This window comes from Zootermopsis nevadensis, unplaced genomic scaffold (assembly GCF_977971745.1).
Source record: "Zootermopsis nevadensis isolate Lab colony 2312 unplaced genomic scaffold, Znev_1.0 Znev_ptg000021l, whole genome shotgun sequence".
Lineage (NCBI taxonomy): Eukaryota > Metazoa > Arthropoda > Insecta > Blattodea > Termopsidae > Zootermopsis > Zootermopsis nevadensis.
Window position 1 is genome coordinate 8,508,866 of NW_028259153.1, and position 23,835 is coordinate 8,532,700.

The 23,835-nt window shown below is 37.6% G+C and overlaps 1 protein-coding gene across 1 annotated transcript in view; it reads left to right on the plus strand.

Annotated features, from left to right (window-relative positions):
* Window positions 1–919: 919 nt before the first annotated feature.
* tai (basic helix-loop-helix family member taiman) overlaps window positions 920–23,835 on the plus strand; it is a 443,569-nt gene continuing 420,653 nt past the window's right edge. Inside the window, exon 1 of the mRNA XM_087352653.1 lies at window positions 920–1,225. The gene's annotated coding sequence lies outside the window, so the exon portion shown is untranslated. The remainder of the gene's footprint in view (window positions 1,226–23,835) is intronic.

The window sequence follows — 23,835 nt, forward strand, 5'->3', positions numbered from 1 at the left end:
ACGTGTTTACCCTTAGACTCTGACATGACTGTGACTTTGTCTGGGGTTGATAGATTGCGTGAAGTTTCAACTCCTCGCTCCCTATAGAATTTCAAACTTAACGAGTTGAACACCAAGTAGTCTAAGAACACAATTTTTTTTAGATTGTTTGATGCACCCTGAATATTTGCCTGCTGTCATAGCAGTGTAAATTGTTATGAAAATCCACCTTTACTGATACGCTGCCTCTGTACGCCTGGCTTAGAGGCAACCAATCTGACACGCGAGCCCATTTATAATGCCTAAACAATGTGCCATAGGAGCTGCTGCAGTAAATGTTACATTATTTTACAGTCATAAAGCGTCTTTTGTCGTCTACCCAGCGTCGGAATCCAGATGTCCACAACCGGAAAAATTTGCCACCGTGAGAACTGATCAACAAGGGGATTTAAATTTTTGTGATTGCATATCAACAAGTGGACCATAAATTTTTGTAGATGATTCTGATAATAGCTCGAATTTGAAGTGTAGTAATATGTGATTTTTGATCATTTAAGTTACGAATTTGTAATTAATTTTCTATACAAAATGATTTGTTTTGTATAAAAATGTTATAAAAAATTAACATTATGGGGAACTTTGAGCCACATGCGATGACACTAATAGTTATTTCAGCATCTATTTATGATCACGTATAACTGTCTACAAATAATTAATTCCTGTAACATAACATAACTGCGTATGTTGCACTTTTTAAAACATTTCACTACGGATTCGAAATTTTCCCTTCGAAATGAAGTTTTGTCAGGTGCATGTTTCGCCCTTCTGGCCTGCCGACCTTGGGAATGTGAGCACTTACACCAATCAGAACGCCTGTCCTTTCCATGTGACCAATCAGATACCGTTTTACTGCACAGTCTGTCCAGGGTCAACAAATCTTCGCAGCTTTGGTAAAACAGCCGACTTCGAGCAGCCATATTGAAGCAGCCTATCACTGTTGTGCAGCTATTATAAATTACATAAAAATCTCGAGTGTCAAAGAGTGTCTAAATAAATTGACTGTTTATTTATTATCTACGTAATATAAGTATTTATGTGAATCGATGTGTGAGTGGAACATTTCTTGAATTCCATAAACTTGGTGTGTTTTGGTGCCGTTGATTAACAGGACCTTGAAAACTAATGGATTGCACGATTGAAGGGAATGTGTAGAGGAACTGATTCAGAATGCCGGCAACTTGTTCAGGTAAAAGATAACCATCATATCTATAGTCGGAATTGATTGTTACGTACTGGCAGCTTTTTTTGTGTAACTTGAACGATGTTGATCAATACTAGTCAGATTTGTTTACTAATGTTAGGTTACATTTGTACATATTACTCCTCATATTTTGTAGCTTATAAGGCTGTTTTATGAAACTTACTTCAATGGGGACCCAAATCTTTGTGTTACCTGAATATAGTACATGTTATTTAACACATTACCAACTTCATGTGGTTACAGAACTTTTAAATATGAGTTTAAAATACCATGATTCTAAACACATGGTGTTACAATATAGGAGCATAAGAAAATTTTTGATAAATTCGTGGTGTCTGTTTATGGGAGCCCATATTTAAAGTACGTGTTCAATGATATTAATTGCTGCATTCTATATTTATTGTCTTTGCATTAAGTAATATAATCTGTTTGTCTCTCAGTTGTTTATAATGGCAATTTAAGGTTAGTTTATAGTTTAGTTTCTTGACAGGACTGTAATGTGTTGTCATAGATTTGTTTTCCCACTTGTGATAATTGTTATGGTTTAAATAATTTGTCTGTATGAACTTTAATTTTTGTAGTGTATATTGTCATGGTGATATACTGTGTGCATCATATTTATATGTGATTCATGTTAAATAGTGTTTGTTTCAAGATAAATTGGAATCCAGTTAGATTAAACTGGATCATATATAAATGAGAATAGTAATAAGAGATCTGTCAAAGGACACAGGTTTTTCTAACCTCAACCATATCCACAAAATGCACTTTGGTTTCATCTTGAGTATACACAGTCAAACCAAATCTGAATATAAAGGATTGTGAATGTGTTATGTGCTTATCTATGGAAGTTGGTAGCCTGCTTTTGATTGGCTGTTGTTCATATGTGCAAGGGGAAGACTCGTTATTTTTACGTCAGTACTTTGCATTAGAGTTGTAAAGGGCTGGACATATAAATTATGTTAAATTTAGAATGGATTGTGGTTTCATGTAAATAGTTTAATGTTACATTACTTAGACTACACAGGCTGAACCTGAAGTTGTGCTTTTATTCCAATTTGTTTACATTTCACACGGTACTATTAATTGTAATCAAGTGTGTGCTATTGGCAAATATTAAACACTGTGGACAGGCACGTAGTACGTTGTTTCTGCCAGTTACTGTCAAGTTATTGTTTTCATTTATGTTGGATTAATTTATAAACAAGTTTTAGAACTCACCTGGAAGACTTTTAGGTTGGTGGAGGCAAACAAATTTTTAGACCACTTTGAAGGTTTCACGTGGACTATTTTAACTCCTTGTAGTTCGTGACGAATGAAATTTGGAATTCTTGCATTTAATTTAGGAATTAATTAAATGAGTTTTGTCAGCTTTTGTAGGTATATACACTATGGTCCAAATTTATCATATGTTTTGAACACCTAATATAAACTTGCTTTGATTTTTGAATTAGTTCAAAGAGAAAATGTTTTTGAGCAGGTAAAGATTTATTTGCAGTGTGTTGTAATACAAATCTCTAGCACTGAGATATCAGATATCTCAATTCTGGATTGTAATAATTTATTCTAGTGTGACTTTGCGAACATTTCTGTTCACGTAAGTGAGCTTCTTATCTTTTAGCCAGATTTATTAAAACCTGGCTTATATTATTCTGTTACAATGTGATCCAGTAGCTGGTATGAAAGCTAAATGCGGCAGAAACATACTTATTGGAATTTTTTTGTCGGTGGTGACGGTACAGTTTGGTTCATTAGTTTAGAACTTTTTTCTGGGGAATAATGTTTGGTTATGACAGTCCAATTCTAAAATAGACAAGTTGTGAGACATTTATTTTGTTGTGGCTGAATGAACGTGCCTGATAATAGGTGGGGTCGAATCGTTCAAGTATGCAGGGTGCCACAAATGTGAGGCAGAACGCTCTGATATATTACACTCCAACTAGAGAATTTGTTGTTATTGTAGAGGCATCTGGAAGTCAGTTGAAAATTGTTTTTGCATGGAATGAATTCAAATGAATGTTGTTAATAGAAGTGTCTGTAACGAGGTTTGTGGTTATTTGGGAGTTGTGAATAGCAGTTTCTTGTTTAGATATTTTTAATGTTGGCAGCATGGAACTCACTTCATGCAAAGGTCTACTATATATGTAAATTTACATGAATTTGACAATAATAATTGCTTAATAAGAAGATGTCTGTCTTGTGGGTTGTAGCTCCATGTAGTCTGGTAGAAGTTTACCAACGTTTCAGAGGTCCTTGCTGCCTCCTTCATCTTATGGACAGCCATTTTTTTTACTCATCACCATGAGAATCTCATATCTAAGTAATTGTTTAATAATTAATTATATAGGAGCATATGGTTATTTGGTTACATGAACCATGTTGTGGTCTTATAATATGGCTTAATTTTCATTAACAAATTTGAGTTTGGAGTGTTGCATGTTTATGTTAATCAGACACTAAGATCAAGTTGGATATAATCCAAAAATATTTATCCTGTTTACTAAATTCAATTGAAGTTTCTGTTGAAAGCATGATTCAATTAGTTGTCACACTTCTTGAGTTTAAAATGGCTATTTTGATAATATACAAAGCAGTGAAATTGTTCATGTGTTGATACAGACTACCATTTATGGCAAGTTTGTATGCAGAGGCTGAGATACCATAGTCCATGTTTAACCATAAGTTGGTTATGAAATGAAAAAAAGGTGTACATTCTTTGATACATGCAGTTAATTACAGTAAAACAATTGCAGAAGCAAGCGAGAATGTGATTTTCCTGACAAGATTTCTCATGGTTTCTCACCATTGCAATAAGTTGGTCTTCACTGTCACTCATTTCACAACAGAAACTCTTGGGACGTAATGTGTAGAAAGAAGCCAAACATTAAATGAGACACTTCTTCTATTGTCATTAAAATACTTTTGATGTTTTATGAAGACTGCACAATAAACTTTAATTACAAGCTATAAAATAAATTGAACTGGATATGCAAATTTTAAGTCTGCTGGCATTTAAGCAAGAAAGAACTGACAAGCCTGTGTTGTGCAATATTTTGACACTTTCACTCCAGTCAGTAGCCTTCAGACTCAAGATAAATGCTTGAATCATTAATATAAAAATCACTGCTAATTGAATAAGAAAACTTTACTATTTTTATATGTTAGCGTGCTTAGTGTCAGTTACATTATTATGTGCTTTTAATGCACACATTTCTTCTTTTGGTATACCTTAAATAAGTCATTATCATCAATAGCTTTACAGATTAGGCCATTGGGCATGTTCCATCTCCTCGGGTCCTTCCGACGTTTTTTCAGTTGTCCGACGTTCGTCTTCCTGATGGTTTGTAGAGCAGTATTCTGTGTGGAGGCATTTTGGTCACGTGTTCATACCAATTTTTTCTGTTTGCACTGATAATACTGGCAATGCTCTCTTTATTAAACTTTTTACTAATGTCTTTGTTACATTTGTGTTCAAGGAGTGTGTGTCCTGAAAGTGGTCTTATTAGTCGCATTTCTGCTTCGTGTAATCTCTTCAGCTGAGATGCAGTAAGCGTCCATGCCTTAGACCTTAAATAAGTGTAGATTACACTTGGACGAATGTTATACCTTCTATAAATGCCATATTTAATGAAACAGAAAAATTATTTTCTTTAATTTTCCTAAAGTAATTTAATGTGAATTAGGCATGCCTTTATTTGGTAGGTAATGTGCCTAATTAGATGCCATATTATAAACTTTGTAATTAATTTTGTTCAGATGTTTTATGCTGCTGTGTTCTTGTACTGTGTATGAGATGCCGGTGGATGAGTGTGTGAATTATGGTAGTTAATGTGAAAAGAAGCTGTAATGATTTATTTTTGGATACTAGTGACATTTGCCTTTGCGGCTCGGAGAACCTCAACAAATTTCAGATCAGTGTCCAACCCAGTATCTCTGGAATGTGGGTCATATGTGTCAGCCTCTTTTATTTATATACCTTCTCGTATTCACATGTTGTTCTTTATTACATTAACTAGTAAGAGACCAGATTGATATATGTGTAAAGCCTGAGGCTATATTTTCATCAGTAATTTGAATGTCCCTTTCAATTACGATTCAATTTGTATGTGTAGAGTAAAACGTCGTTGATATGATTTGTTAATGGTGCTAGACCTACCTCGTTCTGCTTGGTTTTAAGATACCAAATTTTGGAATTGAATATATTCCTGTTAGTAATGGACAGCATAGGACAGGACATCGTTGCCCCATTGTCGTGAAAATCGCGTATGTAGTGCAAGTAACTAACGATGTCTGTGCGCACAGACGAGGCAGGTGCGTCAGCTGTTTTTCATTCCACCGGGGGAGGAAGTCTGGTGGATTTAAATACCATGCCATAATATTATTAGCAGTTCAATTGTGCTGTCCCCCTATAAGCCGGTATGCTGTTGCGTGATGGATAGAAGCGACATTGTGCGGCAAGAACACGGACTCCGTCTTGGTCAGCGACTTCCTGGGAACTGGCGCCCTCTGATGTCCATTCCTGACACTTTGTAGTAGTCTGCGAACCGGTCTCTTCTGCGCCAAGCTGGTCGTGTTGTCAGAATGCGTGAGTAAAGCGGTAGGCACTCCTTCGCCAGCGGGAAGTTACGTCATCACCAGTGTGTTTTCTCCTGCCACTTGGTTTGGCTTTCTCAAGAAGACGAGGAGGAGGAGATGGAACACTTTGCAGTGAACCGTCTTCCTACCATCATGTCTGCAACATCAGCTTTCATCTGTTGCCGCTACCTCCCCTCCCTGACATTGACTCGGGTTATGTAATGAGCCTAGCAGAACTAACAAAGGAATACCACACACATACCTCGCTGAAAGACGTGGAGAGCGAAACGGGAACTTGACTTTTCCTTTGACATTGGTAATATTATGTACCAACTCCTAGTAATTCTTTTTCATTTATTGTGTCTTGTTCTTAGCTGTTTCGATGTGGTTATCGGGCAAGCATATTAAGGTCTCGGTTCCCAACTGGTTTCACATTTCCTGCGCAAGGAAGTGGGCGTGACGAATGTTGAGTTTTTCGAGGTTTTGGAATCATGCTTGTGTTTGTTTGGCGTATTGCGTATTCAACGCACACTTTGCAGTTTGCAGAACTAGCGTAGTTACTTCAATCAATACATTGCGGTAGTTAACATGCAGACCGGGTGGTTTGGGCCGCATGGTTGGTGTCGTGGATCTCGCATAGACTTCCCATGAAATGGTACTGAGTTCGAGGCCCTGTTTTTAAATGTTGACCGCATTTGTATTTCGTTTTCTCGGAGTGTTAATATTTTGTACCGAAATTGAACTAAACTAACAATGAGGGAGGAGATAACACAGTGAAGAGCTTTGTAATTGTCACGGTGAAATCAAGGATGATATGGGCAAGTAGCATGCATGGGAGATTGGTTTGTAGAATATTACTCGAAAAACTTGAAAGGAGGCCCAGGCGTAGATGACAGGATTTTCAAGTTGATCTTGAGGAAAGAGAATGTAAAATGGAAGTTTCGGCTCATTGTAAAGTTCTGCTTTTGTGTTTCATTTAGCATAATTTTTGAGTGACCTTCGTCTTCTCAATAAGGACACTGCTCCATGTAGTTCTCTCACTGCCGATCCATCGATTAAGGGTTGGCTCCAAGTCGTTTACCAGACATCTTATGTTCAAGCACTAAAAACTTCTGTTTTAGGCGCTTAAAATAGGCACGTATATGCTTGAGAATTTTCATTTGCTAAAAGTATGTAATAATGACAAAACTCTGATGCCTCAACACTACTGTTATGGGTTTAAAATCATACATATCAGTGAAAATTAATCGACAGCATTAATATCGATGAGCAGTCGAAGTTGCCAGGGAAACAAGTAAGAATGATTGAAAATTACACGTTTTCTTCGTAATTTGTAGCACAGTAAGTTACAAGTATCTTTTGAATATTTTGTAATTTAGATTTGTGTGTTGTGGTGCGAAATAATTATTAGCATTTACAGATGTAATTTTGGTCTGTTCCGACATTCAGATTCGACGCGAATTTCTCCGTTGCTTTCACTGACAATTATCCATAATTTCCCCGCAACAGAACATCCGATTTCCTTCTTTCTCCTAGCTTTGTTTATAGCCTCTCTTCTGTTCTTGAATGGTTTCAACAACGGAGTCATGCAGTTACCATTCCGGATGCCTCTAGTATTGTGATAGCCGCTGTGAGAAATGCAAGGTTTGCTCTTATGTATGCAGAATCTCTCTTTACATTAACATTCTTCATAATTTCCCTCACTAAAGTTACAGAAACTGCATCTCTGGTGTCAGGAAATGCCTTTCTTTCGCAAGAACTTCAAGGTTCTCATTGTAATACTCAGCTATGTGAGGGCATGTACACCAGTGGTGGCATTTGGAAGTTTTGCTTTGAATGCAACAACCGTGTGTTGTGATTTGGAACACTTTCTTCGCGTTTGAAACAAGGCTGTTGTTCACGTCAGGAAATTCGTACCGTTGTGTGCGAAGTGTGTTAGTCACATTGAAGCCTAAATTTGGATAAACCTTGCCTATAAGTGGTGATGCAGCAAGCATGTGCGATGCATCTTTGCACACCAGAAGAATAATCTTTGTGTAATCTACTCGACTGGGATATAAAGCGTTTAATCATTTATTAATGACATTAGCAATTGATTGGGGCTTTCACATTCTGCAGAGTTTTTAGGCGTAAAACGTGGGGGTTGAAAGGTTTTGTCCTGAACCAGTTTTTCCACTGTGGGCCCTGTATCCATCAAGAGCGGATAAACATGCAGGTATCTGAGTAAATTCTCGTTTTGCTGCAACCGTGTCTTTGTATGGTTGATTCTAGGCAGGATGGAAAGAATTGGTTTCACTATTTTTCAAAACATTATTTTAAACTTTTTTTTGCCGCATTCCAGGGTAATAAAAGTAAGGTGATATGGTACAGATACATAACTCGGGCAAGGGAGAAAGTGAATGCAGGCTGATTTTTAGCGTGGACACCACTTGGAAATAAGCCACTGGGAAGACTAGGAGTGAGATGGGACAATAACGATGGATCTTTGGGAAATACGTTGTGAGAATGGGAGGTAATTGAATAGACTCCGGGATTTTATCCAGAGACCTACTTTGGCATTAGAAGTGTTGATCCTTCTGATTGCTAGATCAGGATTGGCCCACTTGTTTAGTCGGCGTCGATATTCGTTTGCAGATGTTTGTGTTATTTTGATACTTTTTCAGCTGTGGCAGCGGAGTCACATGGCGAACAGCTGAGCTAGGGCATGCGTGCGTGGGGTGGTGAGGGGGGCTAAACACGCAATTTGCACATAGCACATGGCGTATGTGTTATCAGACACATGCACAGGATGTTTTAAATTTTGTTACAGACAGGTGGACGAAGTGCGCAATTGTTTTTGTTTTAAATTCATTTCCGGGGACTTCGTTTCGGTTTTACATGTCTTATATTTTTCTTTCAGAAAAGGATTGTGGGGGAGGATTATATTTTGATATTTCAATTTGATACAGATGTCTGATGTTTCTTCAATGCCAGTGTGTCGTTGATTTCGTGTAGCCATTACAGACGGTTGTTTCTTTGTACAGGGTTATTTAAAAGTAATCACCGTTGTCGCCAATATGGACCGGGGCTCTTGGCTAGCTTCTTTTACGAACATTACAATTCCATGTTTTTGTCGAACTTAACTAATCGATGTATATATTAGTTGATTTATTAACTTTTGAATTCATTTTTCAGACATTTGCAGCTGTTTGTTAGTTTTTTTTGTACTGATATCTGTTTTCAGTTTTTCATTTCTTTTGCGATCCGTTGAGTGCTTTGTATCGATCGACCTCTCACAGGAAACGAATTTCTCCAGCCTCTTTTGCTGTCTTTTTTTATGTTGTCACCGCTTAACATGCTGGTAGAGGTATGGCAATATTTTGAGTTTGTTTTTGACATTTTTTTTGTATGGGCCTTACATAAGACTATTGAAATTTATTTTGATTCACATTAATATAATAGCATCCATAGCCTGTACAGCAACATTTAATATCTTTCCCATTAAATCAGCCTGTTTATTATCTATCCTTATGATTTCTACTCTTATACGTTATTTACCCTAAATGCAGTTGCTTTGGTTTTTTAGGTGAAAATTTTCATATTGTAACTTGAAAATGCCTTTTTAGAGCACTAGGATTGTACACTGAGAGAACGAGGGAATGTGTCTTGAGACTCATTTTAAAATGTAGGGCGTATTTAAAGGCCTTGGAATTTTTATTTTAAATAATGCCGCATTTATGTGGTTAGTAAGAGTTATTTAATTATTAATTGTAATAATTTTAGTTTTATAATTTACATAGTGTTTCACTGAACAGCACTGCATAAATAAACAATCTCTGTGTTACGTTTCATGTTGTTTTTAAAACTGTGGAAATTCTTGGTGTTAGTGAAGTGACAGCTTTAGAGAATTGCAGTGTTTATCTGGTCTAATGAGAATTGGTTAATTAAAAGAAAATAGGCAGTGACAGTAATTAGCCTTGCTCATTGTTTCCACCAGCCACATTGTCATCGCGACTTCCTTTGTAAAACTGTTTCTTCCTCTTTATTCAAGCGTGTCTATACTCTGTGGGTTTTTGCTGGAATTTAAGGCTGTGTTTAAAAGAATGTGAGTGTTGGGTGCGTAATGATGTAATATATACCTTACAGCAACGCTAAGAATCGTTTTTATTTCCTTGTCGTGTTGGTGTTACAGTAATTGAGAAAATCGAATCTAGCAATTAAAACTTCTGACTTGTGCAGTTGATACAGCGTCGTCAAATAACGTAGATCCATTGGTAATGCCAGCTACTATTATTCTGAAGTCGAGATTTTATTCGTGTGGAGTTATGTGGCATCTCTGTTTACATCTAACTTTTCGTGTTTGGTATCGATATAGATTTATGGTATCAGATTCATCGTCTTATTTATCGTTTATTATAATGAGTGACCTTCATATGTACTCTTAAATTCCTATCATTAATAATATCAACATGGCGGCTCAACGAACATTTGAAGTGAGAACGGATTTTTTAATATTATATATGTAAGGATTTATTATAGGCTATACAGATTATATTGTATTTGTAAAATATAATCTCAAGCGTTTAATACCCTCGCTAAATTTATAATTTTTAACTCACAAACCGTATTTAGTGCGTAATTTCTAGGTATGTTTGTGATTAATCTTTATATCAAGTATCCATTAGTTAATTGTCGCTGGTGTACCGGAAGCCAAAGAGGATGTCTACATGGCTATCATGCTGTGTTCTGTATTGTACATAACAACACATGTACATACTTTTAAATTATCTAGTAGGGTCAAACCCTGTAATACGGTGACCGAAATTTTGAAATCGATTTTACTACAAATGAAAAGCTCAGAGGGTGAATTTATATTTAGTTCATGGAGTAAATCTCATACGAATTTAACATTCCCTGTATATAGACTACGTAACAATTTTTTTAAAAAAATGATGACATCGTCAACATCGCTACGAGTTGAAGCACCTCAGTGGTATATATCAAGTCCGATTTGGAATATCAGTAGTTATTACTGGAATACTGGTTTCCTTGACTGTACCGGAAGATCTGCAAGATAGATACTGCAATGATGAACCTAGGACGGATGCAGTTAGTGGCAAGCGTGGTAATTAACGCCGCCTCCATGATCAGATATACAGATTACATTTAGTAAAGAAGGCAGGCATTGTGTTTCTAATTTATTTAATTGACATTCATATATAAAAAGAAGCTCTGATGCCTTTGGCTGGTCTTAACAAGGCTGTAACTTAATAATGTAATTGTAGAAGGTAATTGGAATTTGAACCGCTGGTACTTGTGTTCAGACTGTCATGTTGGTGTATGAACGGAACATTATTTTCATGTTCTTTCTTGCAGTGCACCAGACAGTATTGTTCACTGTGTTTTGTCTTCTCTTTGATGTGCTGTCTCTTTAATGCTTTGAGCACAAGGTTTCCTGTTTTAACCGTAATAAAGGATAATGCAGAAATTGACGTATGGTTCGACAATGACATTGATTCGGAGACAAATATGGACGATGCAGACACCACATGTACACGATACTAAGAAATGAAGTTATAATGTAAATCGTGGTCTGTATGCAATAAATAGTTTGGAAAGTTTTAAGATTTGTGTACATGTTCGAAACTGTATATATTTTATAAAATGGGCCGACCAAAAATTACTATTATAAACAGACTTTGGATGGAAGATGAAATTTATTTTGAAAAAGGAACATAAATTACGTTTGTTCACTGCCATATTTGCACCTCAGAAGGTTGGAATGAGTGACCAGTTTATGACATTACATAATACGGAATTTCGCAATTTATGCAGGTATCTCGCGTGTTACATTTGTGATTTATTTGTATCAGACTGTACAGCGTGGAGTGATACTATGATTAATAAATAATTAATTCAAAGGAAACAGCCGTGGCCCTAATGTAATCATTGCTTGGAGGGACTGAGAAGAACCACCAAGACCTCGCCAGTGACCGGCCGAGATTTCAGTCGAGTGTCGAATTGTGCTAACCATCTGCCGCGCGCGTTCCGTCCGTTGTCTTGGTAATCTTGTTGAGATTATGCAGTCTAGGAGGCTGTACAATGTAATGGGCCGGACATATGTTTAGAATGCGAAAGAAATTAATACACGTGTATTTGGTTGAAAATCCTTTTTGGAAATGGTAATGTGGATGACAGGAAAGGAGAGGGGAGATTAATATGCAACGAACGGAAATGGTCTTTAAGAGAGAGAGAGAGAGAAGGTCGACGGAATTGGCTGAGTATCATTTTCAAATGCGATCTTTAACATTAGCGGCGTTAAACGTTTCAAGGTTCATTATTAGAGTTTGCATTAATTGTATTCGCCGTCCTTCTGGTGTAAATGACGTTGAAAATGTGAAAAGCTGTCTCGGGTAGAACTAATTATACATGCTTTCCTGTAAATACCTCTGTCCTAGTGACAGCTACAACGAATATAGTGCACATCTGTTTCATATGCGTTCTTTGCAGGTACTTTATAATATTCGAGGTTCATTTATTACCAAACGAACCCGTTGTTACATCGATAGTCACATTAACGATGCACTACAGAGAACCCTTAATGCAAGGCCTACAGGTTTTAAAATATTTTTCAAATACTAGTTTTAGATTTTAATTAAACTCACATTTAATGCCACGTTCCAGTTTATTGTACGAGGAAGCTTTTTTATCGAAAACGTTAGATTTCATCTTCAAGTAAAGTAGAAGTTGTGTTTTACTGATCATATTCATAACCAGAGGACGCATAAATCTTTTGTGGAGTATCCACCGTGTCTTAGATTGCGTTGGTTAGGTTCTGCTGATTCAGACGAGACATTGTGAGAACATAATTTACATTTCTGTCATAATATCTTCTACTTCGACACACACGCAGCACAGCCAAGGTCGTAGTGCGTTACCTTTACGACCTCCATACACCCACATGGAGTGTTGCTTACCTTTGTCAGAATTACTATTTAATTTACTAGTTTTCTGGTATGTTAATCCAAAGGTTCAATGCTGTACTAGATCTGCATTGGGCACGATTATGACGCAGTTCAGAAGAATCTGTACTTGATATTTTATTTGTAAGTTAACGTATCCCGAATTCTTTTCAATGTTCGTTTCTGTGATTTGTGGAAATTGTGCTGTGAAATTAGCCATAATGTGTTCATATGTTTAACCGGTACCAGGGGATAGGGACTTAAAACTCAGATTTACAGAAGTATCATTGCTTCATTGCTACTTTGCAGCTTATAATTTGTATTATCTCTAATTTAACTAAACTAATGTCGTCCTTGAGTTTAGGTGTGAATTTTGTAATCACGTATTACTGGATATTGGGATACTGGGAACGACCCGTTCTTGAAGTGCCTGAGCACTGCGGGTCCCAACTTTTCGTTGCCTTGATCTATAGACTTTTTGGTAGGACTCCTTGGACGAGGGATCGGCCCGTCGCAAGGCCTCTACCTGTACACAGGACAGCACAACACATAAAAACGCGGACAAACATCCGTGGCTTGAGTGGGATTCGAATCCACGGCCCCAGCGGCAGAAGGCCCACGCCTCAGACCGCGCGGCCACTGCGGACCCCTAATCATGTGTATATTTTTTAATAAATAAATCTGATTTGTATTTTTTTTAAATAATTTCTCGTTTCCTGAATTTTTAGGACTTCCGTTGCCCAGACGCAGGCGTTTTCTTTTAGTTTACGATTTCTGTTTTGCATAAATATTAGTGTCGAATGGGAGGGTGGTTGCAGATGGATGAATTGCGAAGGGCGTTGAAATGGAAGCAAGCGGTCGGGTCTGTTTTGAGGGTTTTGGGCACTTGGGTGTGTGTGTCTGATCTCGTTCTTAGTAGGGTACAAGAACGCTTTATGTGTTTCTTTATTTGCATATTTATAGAGGAGATGGTAGAACGCAATGTGTCTGTATTGTATCATGTGAATTGCTTGGAGTAATTGAGGGGAAACTACGAAGAAGCTCTCAGAGGATCGCCGGATCATGATCTGAACCCAGAAAAATCACCAATAAGAAACAGGAGTGACAACCACTGACCCGCGACGTTGTGTGTCAGAGTTGTTCGGATACTGAATAACCTTTGATACAAGTGACAGACAACGATAGAAATTGTCACGTTTGGCGAATATTGTCCCTTATTCTGTGCAGTTCGCTCCGAACGCATGGCGCAGTTAGCACGGCCTTGTACGGTCCTTCACCGGACGTTGCCTTCCAACTACATCGACCGTCATCTCAGTTGTGACGCGCGCTGTCTGTCTGTCTGTCTGTCTCTCTCTCTCTCTCTCTCTCTCTCTCTCTCTCTCTCTCTCTCTCTCGTCTCAGTCCACAACCGATACCATTTCGGCACTGATGCATGGATATACACATTCTTATTACAGTTTTGTCACATCTCCTGGATATTCATTTTGTTTTAGTCATCCACACACCTCACCTTTTATTTCCTGATATAAACCACATATGCTAGAGCACACCCATTGTTAAGAAGGCGAAAGAGTTGCTCAGTTTGCCAAGAAAGACCCTTTCATTTATGGAAGCCGAAAGTTCATTGCATTGTTCACAGGAGTCCGCTACAGCAGTGGTATTCAACCGTTTTTGTTCGCGTACCCCCAGATGTAATTTTTATTCACCTTTGTACCCCCAAAATTGTTGGTGTGTAATTCAAGTTATACATAGTATATAATCTACATCTAAAATAAATTACATTACTGATTATTCAGTGTTTTTCATAAAATAATATATATATATATATATATATATATTAAATTTTACGTACCCCCCTAAGATGTCTTAGTGTACCCCAGATTGAATACCACTGCGCTACAGGACCCTTTCTTGAACCTGCCTAACATCCTTTTTGTCATCCAGGTCAACAGATTACTACCCTCCAGCTACATTTTATGTCTTCCTTCATGTATTCAGACAAAACATTAAATGATCTCAAGGTTTATTATTTAATCCGATTCATTTTAAGATTTTTCCGTACAAGAAACAATATGATACGTTTATAATTCCTTTAAGTATTCGCAGACAGTTATGACTATGAAGGCTTGTCGCTGAGATGCTTGATGTCTATTGACACCAGCAGTTTTTATCCGAGCAACAGAGTTAAAGAAATTTTAATGGTGAGTAAAAGATTCTTCAGAGTTGAGTCACAGTATGCTGATTTGTAATGCATAACTGTGTTTGTTTGGTGTAAATTGATATGTGTTAACTGTGTGGACTGTGTGTGGCCTTCAAGGTTGTGTCGCCGCGTAGTCTGGGTGATTACCAACATTCTATGAAATGGAGAAATGCAGTCAACATTTTATTCACCGTGAAAACCTTCTGTCTCATATGAAATGTGTTAACTTTTCCGATCGAATTTGGTGGCGATAAGTTGGTTTGTGTCGACGGCACGATACTTGAACCCTTAAATATAATTTCCTCTGCTAGGCTGACTTCTGTTTCAGAGTTGTAAAACATGGAATATTTATATTTTTACGTTAGATGATGTGACATATTTTACAGGCCTTTTATAGTGATAAAGTTTCGGATCGCACATTTTATGTGTTTCGAAGTTAAAAATACATATCAGTCGATGTTTAACATAATTTAACTTTACAGATATTCTTCATCCTCAAATCCTTGTTATAGTTGTATGAAAAGTTTTCTAACACTGCGCTAATGGTAGAATATGTCGTGCATTGCTGTAATAGAGGTAGTCTGTACGCTCGAGACTCGTTTGGAGTAATGGTAAGGTGATTAGGCGGGCGGGAGGGGTAACAGATGAGGACACATACAGCATCCATATTATTTGACATTATTCACTTGCGACAGTTTTTTTACCTATCGGTCTCATTATCATTGTCGGCAATGTCTTAAGTTAACACAGTACGTGCACTTGTTTTCCCTTCTACCCCCAAACTAGTGACGTAGGCAAAACGTACAGATTTGCCCCGACTATAGTACATTCGTAGTCTCACAGTGTAATCTGCTGTCGTGTTACTGCACGTACAAGAAAAGCGTTTTGTTTCCCAGCTGCGTGTTGACTGTTAACGTTTTATTATTGGTCAGAGATTTAACTACCACGTGTTTCTAACAGAACCAACTGTTACAGGCTCTGTTTCTTGGTAGGTTAATATTTTCTTCACCACTTGCGAAGTTAACCTGTGTTACTGGTTAAGATTGTGGCTGATGGATTAATCGTTTAGTCAGGCCCGTATAATTAACTTCTTTGTTCCGTGCAGAATACTGCTTACGCTTTTATGTGCTTCATTAGACTGTAGAGGCCCGTTAATAGCTTTAATTGTGTGTAGGAAGGTAATGTCAGTTGTCATTTCACATGGGCGTGTTAGTTCATTACGTAATTTTTGAAAAAGAATATTCCATCTTTGCCCTCTCTCGTTTCATTTTCTGCCTGAATCAGTGCCAGCGTATACTGTGCCTACGTTCAGATCGGTCTCGAAACTTTCTTCCCCCGCTAATTCTTTTGACGTTCAGTGTTATCATTTAATATCAGTGACCTCTACAGTAGATGCAGTGTCATTAACCTTGTGCAAGCCATTTTAATTCACCGTGTCTTGACGCTATCAGGCCGAATGTTTTTTCTCCCTTTTTCAGCCTTTTTAATTCTGTATTCTTTCCTCTGTCTCATTCCTTATTTATTTATTTTACTGTCATTTTAAAAGCCCTCTATGCATTATGTATATTTACGTAAGGCTTTAGAGACGTTTAATTTTGCTACTTTGTGCTACGTTGGCACGCGGTAAATGGTTAACCTACGATCCATCCGCAGTGACCTGGTATATATGTAAAGTCGCACAGAACACATTTGGATAACATGGGTAAGGTTCTTCAGGTTGGAATAGAGATTTCTACTTATCTGACCTCAGACCGTGAGACAAACGCTTGCGCGAACAGATGTAGAAACAAAGAGGAATAGCCTATTTTAGACACGTTCCGGATCATGCCTTGCACTCAGAAAAGATCCAAGATCCGCGTCGGTTATGAACAGACTGCATCTCCTTGCAAGTTTGCTGCACAATTCCTACTCATTTTGTGCGTCTAGGCCTGCAGTTATGTGCTTCAGAGATTTTTGTTTCAGTTTGATATTTGATTATTTAAGTGAGCTAGAAACCTTGTTCATATAAACTCCTAGAAAATAATTTATCGCTACTCAACTTCGTGATTGGTTTATATAATACATGTTGATAGAACGAAGTGCATAAATTGACGTGTTGGGGTTATGCCTCTCCGTCTGTACGTACGGATGTTTCGTCTTCAAAACAAGTGAACGGATTTAGATTAAATTTTTTATTGTTGGTTACACTAGCAATGCAGGACATGTTTAATGTTTGAGGTTTGATGTTATCACGGCTGTAAAAGTGTAGGTTGTGGACGCAGTGTAACCTTGTAGGTGGTTATGAACGTTTCGGAGAAGCATACCGCTTACATCTTCAGGAAGCGATGGAGGCGACGTGTTCTTCCCGAACGTAGGTTCCGAATTTGCAAGACTGACGGTGTCACGCCCACCAGAACGCTGTCCACAAATATGTCTTATTGCTCAAGCTCATATTGAAACTGCTGATTGTATAAAACACACACACATAATACACGGCGCAACAACTCAGAAGACAGAAATCTTCATACTCACCGCTGTGAAAACCTCAAATCATACATATTTTGTTTGATGTATGTTTCTGTATGGTGAATTTTGAACAAATTAGGCGTACAAGGAAAAGGGTATGTGATGCAGCGTGGTGTGTAGTTCTATAAACTTTGTAGTAGTTATCTTACAGTAGATACGCATCCAAGACAATTACATACTTTTCAGAAGAGCAAATAACCCATCCAGAAAGTACAGGCCCCATCTTCGCATCTTACGAAGTTGAAATTTTGGATTTCTACGTGTGTTTGTATGTTCGCTTATAACTCGAGAAGGAATACAATGATTTGTACCAAACTTGGCATGCTTGTTCCTTGAGATCGGGAACAGAATACAGGAGAGTCAAAACTCCAGAGAAATTGTCCTGAGTTTGATTCCCGGTAAGCACTTCCTGTAGCCCGGAAACTAAGTACGATACAAGATTTGCGCTAAGACCGAAGTTGTTCGTTTCGAAGAGGAGATTACAGGAACAAAGGCCTCAACCCCGAAAAACTTTCCTGAGTTCGATTCTCGATTACAATATTTTCTGTAGCTCGGAAAGTAAGTAGAAGAACGGTACAAAGAACAAAATTGTTTGTTTCGGCGAGGAAACTGCAGGTAACAAGGTCACAATCCCCAAACTACCCTAAGTTTAAGTCTCAGTGAAGATGTTGGGTTTAGGGATAATTACGATAATTCTGTTATTCATCGATACCTATCGAATGATCGAACCTGCGCAAAGCTTTCGGACAATGAAGGTTGATAAGAAAAGTAAGCATTTATCGAATTTACCCACAGTAACACTGCGGGCACTGTGCTAGTTAAGATATAAAAGTAATTGTATTGGGAGCATGTGAATTTTTACGGTCATCATTTTGAATGTCGGCGTAATTGAGATCTGCGGTTGGAACAGCGTCAATAAGAAGCGATTAAACGTATACCTAAATTTATGAGATTCGGACATACGAGTTTTCGATACAACTAACCACGTAAATTTATACCATTTTTCAGTTTACGAACATATTTTTTGTTTCGGCGAAGAACTAGTTAATTTCCTATCGTTGTCTGTTTGTAACTATTATACTAAACAGTAATTAATTTTTTAATAAAGACAGTTGTTTATTTTCTGTATACGGTCTGTGTAAGTTCTGATGTTTATTCTGTAACTACAGCAACTGCTGTAGAATGTAAACATTTGATTTAAGACTTCACTACTGCTTTTCAAGGTTAGATAGGTAATAACTACCATAAAAATTAATACTGTTTTTATGTTTCATAATTGTATGGTATGCTTAACGAATGTGGAGGGAAAAATTTGGTGATTTTATTTGGAGTTTTGAACCAGGCAGAATACTATATATTGAAACTACTGAGAATTTAATTTTCGATTTATGAATTTTTATCTTGCGAACGGTTTTAATCGAACTAATTACATTCTTATATCGAGAGATGGGTGTGCTTTAACCTCTTTCGTTATTGCATAGTGAAATCTCGAAGGCTGTTATGGGCTGGACATGTAGCATGCTAGAGGCGAATACAGAATTAGGGCGGGAAATCCTGGAAAACGACCACTGGGCAGACCAAGTAGGAAATGGGAGGATAATATCAAGATGGATCTTAGGGAGGTGGGCTGTGAGGATGGTAAATGGATGGAGCTGGCTCAGGATCGTGTCCGGTGACGGGCTTTAGTGTTGTCGGTTGTTCTGCTACCAGGGAGTTAATATACCACTACCTATAATTTGCGCACCCTTAGCAGTCTGCGGATCACCGTCTTAAAACACCGCCGTGATTGGTTCCGCAGTGGAAAACCTAGGCGCCTTGGCATAGGATAAAGCCAAAAAGCACTCTGACGTAGTTTGTAGTCCTCTGGCGTTTCCATATTTACAAGTAGTCGAAAGTAAACAAGCACACATTGGCGTTACTAACGGTTCTATTTATAGCAGTTCTCTCATGCAACTATTTTTATTTAATGTAGTCAGTGATTATTAAAGATTTTTACGTTCTTTGCTGTGTGTATATGACAGTGAACACATAATGAAGTTGTCAGGCGGATAACATGGCCGTCTGCACGGTAGATCTAAATTATTGATTATATTTGGTGTTTCGGAGTCTACAGTAAAAGTTGTGTTGCGAATGTAATTTTGTGCCAGTCGATTATACATAATCTCTGCTTTATATGAAGCTGAAATAGGACTCCTCCTTGGTCTAATAAGAAAGGCATCTCAGGAAAACATTACTATATGGCCATAAACATTTCCAGCTTCCTTCTAAAACATTTTTGACATGGAAATTAATGTTTATCTGTAGTGTGATCATCTTGCTGCAACCAATTTTTCTCTGCAAGAGTGGTTCTTGAGAAGCTAATAGTCGCTTAGAGCAGTGGTATTCAACCTGGGATACGCGAAGACATCTTAGGGGGTACGTGAAATTTTAAAAAAAATATTATTTTATGATAAAACACTGAATAATCAGTAATGTAATTTATTTAATTTATTTTAGATGTAGATTATATACTATGTATAACTTGAATTATACACCAACAACTTTGGGGATACAAAGTTGAAGAGAAATTATATCTGGGGGTACGTGAACAAAAAAGGTTGAATACCACAGGCTTAGAGAGTCAAGAAATTCTTCGCCTTGTATGGAACCAAGAGGTTTATTGCCGGTTAACGAGAGTTCGCCACCGGTCCGTGCCCGAGTCTGATGAATCCATTCCACATGGCCACGTTATTTATCTCAAATCCGTTTTAATTTTATCCTACATTATATGCTGTAGTCTGCAAAATGAACATCACGGCTAACGAATTATGCAAAGAATAAGTTAGTAAGTTACATTTACAAGAAATTGAAGCAGACCTTTACATTTTTCTGAAACGTCGATAAAACTTCTACCAGGCTACGCTACGCGGCGTAACATCCCAGAAGACAGTCATCTTCATTTTCGCCGCCGTGAGAACCTGAAATCTCTTCATAAAAGTAAATTGAAATTTATGAATTGTTGGCTTACTGTTTCCTACACAGCGATGCGCATAATCAAGCTCATATGTGCCTTAATATATTCTACTTTAGGTCTCAAAAGGTATAATGAAGACGCAGTATACAAATGCATTCTGTTACAGCCATTTTGAGAAAATTCTGTGAGAAACTTTTTCTCTATGAATTACGTGTACCTTGTAGTTGCATTCCTTTCGTGTAACGTAACACTCTTAAATCGAAGATTTATTTTTCCCCTAGACTCCTAATGTTAAATGGGAGTTATGTTCTTAAGTAGTATTTCTCGTTTGTAAACTTGGTTATACTGGCTATTTCTGGCGAGTATTGGGATGATGCTTTTTGGATTTGTTTTGTGTGTGTTGGATAAATTTGTCTGTGTGTAGTCACTGGGAGTTTACCAACCCTGCCCAGTGTAACCTTTAACTGTGATATTTATTTCTATTGTAAGAAGAAAAACATGGGATATACTGCGGATAAGCGATGAATAATACATAAAGCTGCATCTCGAATAGGCGGCAATAGACTTCGTCTCCCTGTTGTAAATTTGAAAATGTGGAAGATGGAATTGGAGAATTATTGGACATTCTCTTCCAGAACGATCTGAAGGGTAAGAAACGGACATGTCGGTGTAATCATTGTACAATAAGAATAGGAAATTTTTATATTAAACACAATTATTTTTTTAATAATTAGTTAGAATGTTTTTTTTTCTACAAAAAAGTATTGAAAAACTAAAAGAGTTTAATTCTTTACAGCTGAAGAAAACGAAAGTTTAACTGTTGTAATACTACAGATAAAGTCACTATAGTGACTCGGTCCGGGATGGAAAGCCCGGGTTTCGATTCCAGGTAGAAGCAGGCATTTTTCTTCTGGATCCCACCCAATCTTCTATGCACTGAGTACAGTGACCTCTTGCAGCGGGGTTAAGGTTGTTATTGTCGTCGAATTTAGTGAAACATTATTTTAATAGCTTCGTTGACACATTAGTACCAACGTCTGCTTGAAATACTTGCGATTGAAACTCTTATTTCTGTGAAGATTCCTCTGTGTTTATGTACAGTTGGGCGTTTTGCTGCAAATTGGCTAAAACACTCTGTAATTGTAATTGATTTTATTTATGAAACTACAGAAAATGCAGCATTCTGTAATGCGGTGTATTTATAACGTAAAAGCGTAATTTAATGATACGCTCTGGGCTTGGGCCAAACTGGTGTGTATCAGTAATACGAGGGAAAGTCTGACAGTTTTCGTGTGTTTCCTCGGTCTCTACTGGTGATTGAAATTATAATGTTTTTGAATTCGTGACAGATGTCAGTCCTTGTGTCTAGTTTTTTGTACTGGTACGTCATTTCCACATTTCTTTCGTCTGTAACACTTGTACAGGATGATTTAAAAGTCGCGAACTACATTAAATGATTGCATATATTACATGAAATAACATTTCATTGTTGCAACAGATTACAAGTAGTGCCCCGTGCTTCGTTATGTGTACAACCACGCAGGCTTTAAGTATGGTTGTAGACAATTTGAGTTACAATAATGGCTGCAGGTGCAGCTTCGATATTGGTTTTAAGGGGGGGGGGGCTGTGAATTGCTAATTTCTAAAGTAGGTAGTTGGAAGCATTTAAATATGAAAACCTTGCATTGGTGCTGGAATTGTAATGTACTCCTAAACAGAAAAATACTGTGTGTAATTTTTCGAAAAAATGTGTAATGTACAAAAAATTCCAGTCTGTTTTTGTTGAAACTACCAAAATTACGAATTTTTTGAGCAGGTTGCACACAATGCTGCCGTGTATTGTGTTAATTTTTTTGTATTTCCAAAGTAATATAAATTAAAAAACCATGATTTGTACAATTCTTCGATTGTTTTTTTCTGGCTGAACTGTTTGGAAAATATGAAAACCCATATGTAGAATGATTTAGTCACTATCTAGCAACACACATAAAAATTTCGAGACTCTTAACATCATGCATTAAAGTGAAATAGAATTTATAACCTCCAGAAATGTTGCGTATATCAGGAGTTAGATTAAGCCCTCTGAAGTTTCTGCCGTCTTTGTCCAACGCACGCCGACGAGAAATAGCGTACCATATTCAAAGCTTTTCAGAACGCACAGGCCTTCGTGGGACAATCTTTCTGTTTAATACCCTTTACGGTGGAACTATGCTTCGTCACTACGTCACCCAAATTCATTCAATTTTCCTCGACGAATGCTCGAAACCATTTGCAGTGCTGTAATCGTTCTGCTTTATCCGGCTGTCGGAGTTCGTGCATGAATGCGATAAGGCAATAGTTTTGATTTATAAGGTCCCAACTGCCTCCACAATCAAGGCGATGATCACCCTGTTGATGAAGGCAGCAGGGACCTCAGAAACGTTGGTAAAATTCTATCAGACTACGCGGCGCTTCCTTCGGACTCGAACGGCGGTGAATAAAACCTGAAATTTTAGTTTTGATTTCTTTACAGTCCTCTGTGTGTATGAAGATGCAAGTTTCTTAGACTTTTAATTGTAGGACAGTGTCTAACCGAACGCGCAAATCTTGTACTTTCACGGACGTCCGTACTTTCCGTTTCTTGTCATTGACATTTCCAGTATCTCGAAAATGGTCAACCAATCGTGAAATCATCGTCTTACGAGGTTCAGGGGCATAAGGTGAGACGCATCTTGCACCTTCGCTTACAGCCCTGTATAACGTTCACCATGCGCCGGGGGAAAAGTTCTTCTGCTAGAGATAAAATGCTATTGTCGCTGGTCGGAAGGGGTGGGCTGCGTGACTGTGAGCCGTCGTGAAACACAGGTGGTATAAAACTGCCCGAAGCAAGAAAAGTTCCAACACAAACTTTCATCCTTGTTTCACATCTTTTCAATCACCCTGTAACAACGTCTTATATTTACGAATCAGTATATAACAGTGATAATGGATTAACAAATATTTATTTTTTGCCACGTTTATACTGTTCTTTACATGTGCTTTGAAATGGATCGAGACCGCTTACTCCCGAATTTCTTTCCTATGGTAAAAATCATCGTCTTCAAAGCATTGATATATGTAACACGTAATACAGATATATCTAATTAAGGTTTGCAGATATTACCGAACGTCTTGGCCAAGTGTTTAACACTTTCGTATTTGATAGATCCCGGGTTTAAATCTCGGCCCGCATTCTAGCTATTGTGACAGAGGTTTTCGTTCATAATCGATAGTTTTTCTGCGACATGTCTTATGTTTTCTTACCGTACACTGTACCTGCATTCATATACGACTAGGGTTCATATGTAGGAACATATTTATGACCGTGTGTAGTGCTGTATATTCTTTTCATGAGGCGACACTTTGTGGTGTCCCGCCATGTGTATGAAAAATTAAGGTGTCT